General features: G+C 43.6%; 1 pseudogene; it reads right to left on the bottom strand.

The window, feature by feature from the left end:
* The window catches only part of LOC101644159, a 5,963-nt pseudogene extending 1,854 nt beyond the window's left edge, over positions 1-4,109 (bottom strand).
* Positions 4,110-4,338: the final 229 nt, after the last annotated feature.

Here is a 4,338-nt window from a genome sequence, read left to right on the forward strand (position 1 = left end):
ACCTTTGGGTTGGCAGCTGAGCGCTTACCCACTGTACCATCAGAGCTCTGAAATGGTATTAACTCTACCTTGGAATAGCTACTGGGTTTGAACCACCAACCTTTGGGTTGGCAGTTGAGCACTACCCTCTACACCTTCAGAGCTCTGAAATGGTATTAACTCTACCTTGGAATAGCTACTGGGTTTGAACCACCAACCTTTGGGTTGGCAGTTGAGCACTACCCACTGCACCAGCAGAGCTCTGAAATGGTATGAATTCTACCTAACAGCCAAGCGCTGTACACATTTCAGCAAGGCTGAAATCCATCAGCCTCTACAACCCTGCCTGGTCCTCTGCAACCCATCAGGGGGTTTGATGTGTACTATTTTGCTATAGCAGGGGTCCTCAGACTGCAGCCCGCCAAGGACATTTATCCGGCCTGCAGTGCTTAGCAGCCAACTCGTCCAGTGTGCAGGAATTTGTTCATAGTTTTTTTTAAAACTATAGTCTGGCCCTCCAACAGTCTGAGGGACAGTGAACTGGCCCCCTGTTTAAAAAGTTTGAGGACCTCTGTGCTATAGTATAAGCTGAGCTTTGAACGAGTGTAATCTAGTTGAATCATGGCCAACAAAGTGACACCAAATACACCCAAAGTTTTTAAATGTAGGTGAACCAGAACAGTAACCGGAAGGGGAAAAATTAGTTAAAGCCCTGCTAGAAATTGAAGCTCCGCCAAGAAAACAAGGGCAGCATACGTGCTGCATAGCAACCAAATCTCTAGAACAGCAGAGATTTGAAGGTGGTGCCCAGCTCAAAGATGGGGACTGCCAGGCACTTTGAATGTGTGTCACTCTCCACAGTTTTAACAATAATCCAGCCTCCCACATAAGGTTCCTGAAAGAGCTCATTATGCACCTTCCAAGTCTCCCATTCCAGAATTTTGACCCATAATTTTCCTGATTCCAGATCAAAAAAATGACTCCAAGCCATCAAGTCAGTTCTAACTCACAGCAACCCCACAGGGCCGAGTAGAACTGCCTCTGTGGGTTCCAAGATTGTAACTCTTTAGGGTGTAGAAAACTTCACCTTTCTCCAGAGGAACGACTGTTGGTTTCAACCGCTGGCCTTGTGGTTCGCAGACTAACACATAAGCACCGCAGCACTAAGGCTCAGGCACAGGTTAAAAACCTGGGTTTATTCTGATTACCTTTCCCTCCAGAGACCCCGAATAACTGTGCAAACCAGTCTGGAGTCTTGACCACAGAGGTAAACGTGTAACACTTTCCTGCCATCTGTGAGTCACTCTAATAACTTACTGAACCCGAGAGAGGAGGTATTATGGTGCCATCATGTTGATTTTTGACTCTCAGCCACTCCACTGACAAGTAAAACGACCTCACTGGATTGCCGAGGCTGGGATCTTTACACAAGTATTTCACTAGGTCTTTCTCTCATGGAGTCACTGCGCAAGTTCATACTGCCAAACTTCCCGTTAGCAGCCAAGCGCTTAATGACTGTACCACCAGGGGGATTGGAGACCAGAACGTGCCGCTGGTGTCTACAGTGAGCACAGCTTTGAAAAGGGCTCTCCTAGTTATCTCCCAAAGCAAGAAAGTTAAACTGGGACTAACTCTTAAGTAGTTGAGTCGTTGGTATCAGAAGTCACTGCAAGTGCTTTAATTACATTGGGGGTGTGGGTGGGGGACACACAGACATGGAAAAGAAGCAACTTAGTTTTTGTAGCAAAAATTCTATCTAGTAACCCTACACCACCCTACAAACGCTGCACTAAAACGATAGTTCCTTTTCGCTTTGAAGTCAAAGGGAAAGGACTCATCAGAAATGCTAGTCACTTTCCCAGACATTTGGTTACAGCACCTGCCACACTTACACATACATAATGGCCACTTATTTATAAGTTAGGGACTTTTTAAGTGCTTGAAATAGAAAGATGCGCACACAAAAGTGACTGTACCCATGGAACTTTCTTTAGACAGGAACAACATTGGCATTACTGAAGCCACTAAAGGGAATGAGGGGCGGCAGCTTATTTTTGAAGTCACTTTTTTAATCAAGGTAAAAATCACATTACATAAGGCATCATTTTATTTTTTTAAAATCATTTTATTGGGGACTCTTACACCTCTTATAACATTCCATACATCAATTGTATCAAGCATATTTGTACATATGTCACCACTATCTTTTAAGGCATCATTTTAAAGTGTACAACTTGCTACTGGGTGGTTTTGGCCAAAGAAGTGGTAGGAGTTAACTTACAACTTGGCTTTTTGTTTAAGATCGCTCTGACTGTGATGTTGAGAACAGACTGGAAAGAGACAAGAGAAGCTCAGAGAATAGTAAACAATCACCAAACAGGGATGGGCATTAGCTTTAACAGGGGAGTGATGGTGGAGATCAGAGCAGTCACAGCCTCCATATACTTGGAAGGCGATGGCAAAATGTGTTGACGGACTTACTCATCACAGGTGAGAAAAAGATCAAGAACCACTAAAGTGGGTTTTTTGTTTTGTTTTTTACAAATATATGTTCAGTTGTGCACACTGGAAATATCATTTACAAAGGCTCCCCTTGCTATGTTCTTTATTCCCACTAAAGTTTTTGACCTAAGTACCGGTAACCCAAGAAGGAAGTTTCCATCTACTCAAATGGAACAGACAATGGAGAAGTATGTTGAGGGGGCGGGGGGGGCACGGGGCAGAGGTTTGGTTTGGGGCATAAACTTGAAATGTTTGTAAGACATCTAAGTGGAGATGCCAAACAGGCATTTGGGATATAGGATCTGAAATTCAAGGCAGAACTCTGGGGAAGCTATACACAGAGGAAGTTATTACCAGATGGGAGGGGCTAAGCCTGGAAATTAACAAGAAGTTGTGTATATATGCACAACAGAGGGTTGTTTTGTGGGTTTTTTTCAACAGCAGCAAGAAGCAACCTGTAAAAGGGCTGTAACATGGCTCAAACACTGAAGGCACAAGAGGCCTGAGAGGGGTCCCGAAGCCAAGCGGAGCCTGCCTTCCGGAGCAAGAGGAGACCTGAACTCCAAAGGGGAAATTCTGCCTACCATGCTTCCTGATCCTGTGTTGTAACCTTTTGATCCTGATCCCAATCCCAAATTGTGCCGTGTTCCTTAATAAACCACTTAACTACTAAGTCTGGCCTGAGAGTTCCGTGTGGCCACCGCAGGGGATGGTCAAACCAGAAGAGAAATAGAGAATGACATAGAAGTGGTGGCTGGTGTCAGAACTGGCATAATTTTTTTTTAAGTTAAAGAACAATCAGCCTTGTTGGGCTGATCTTGATTCTCATTATCCCCCCTGAAGTTTGATTCCGCTGCTATTACTTCTACCAATTTTATATTTAAAGGCAAAACAAAACAAAAAAACGCCATCAACTGCATCAAACTGATTCTCAGACTTCCGGCAACCCCAAGTATTACAAAGTAGAATGCTCTACAGTTTTCCTGGCTGTAATCCTTAAAGAAAGCAAACAACCAGGCCACAACTTTTAAGTTGGTAGTTGAGCACAAACCATCTGTGCCCCCCAACAACAAGTCTACATTATGTTCTGATGGTAAAATGATCTAATTTACACGCAAAGGAACAATTCCACAACGTAAAAAACAATAAAAATACAATAAAAAATAAATCCCACTACGTAATCATTTTTAAAACCTATGTTTCTTAGGGTAATACAGTTTTTAAGAGCACATATATACTGGAGCCAAACTATATTCAAATCCTGGTTTACAATTAAAAGCTATACGACTTTTCTGGCTTTGGCTAAATGACCTCACCTTGTTTTTAAAACGAGAACATAATCTCTCTCACAGAGATGCTGTAAAGCTTGTGTTAATACACAAAATGCTCACAGAACAGAGCCTGGCACATAATTCCAAACCAAACCCACTCCCGTCACGTCCCTTCCCACGGAAAGTGCCCCTGAAGAACAAGGTAGAGCTGTGTCACGGGACTGCTCTGCAGGAGGACACTGGCACATCTTCCTCCCACAGCCACTTTTCAGCTCACAGCTTGAGCACTTTAACCAAGGTCCCACCAGGGCCCCTTGGCATATAATGCCCATTTCCATCAAGTCGATTCTGAGTCATAGTGACTCCAATCAGAAAAATAAAACTGCTCCCTGTGGTTTCTGAGGTTGTAAATCTTTTCAGAGCAGACTGCTTCCGGTCTCACCCCTGGTTAGCAGGCCAGTGCTTAACCCAGCGTGCTTGTATATGAAGCTCATAAATCCTAGCCATTATGATTACTATCCATATTCCGTGGGTAGGTAGCACCTTAATTTCCAGTAACCATTCAATGCAACCCCTGAATCCAAAA

Source organism: Echinops telfairi, unplaced genomic scaffold (assembly GCF_000313985.2).
Source record: "Echinops telfairi isolate 266 unplaced genomic scaffold, ASM31398v2 ScPeMD7_8;HRSCAF=38, whole genome shotgun sequence".
Lineage (NCBI taxonomy): Eukaryota > Metazoa > Chordata > Mammalia > Afrosoricida > Tenrecidae > Echinops > Echinops telfairi.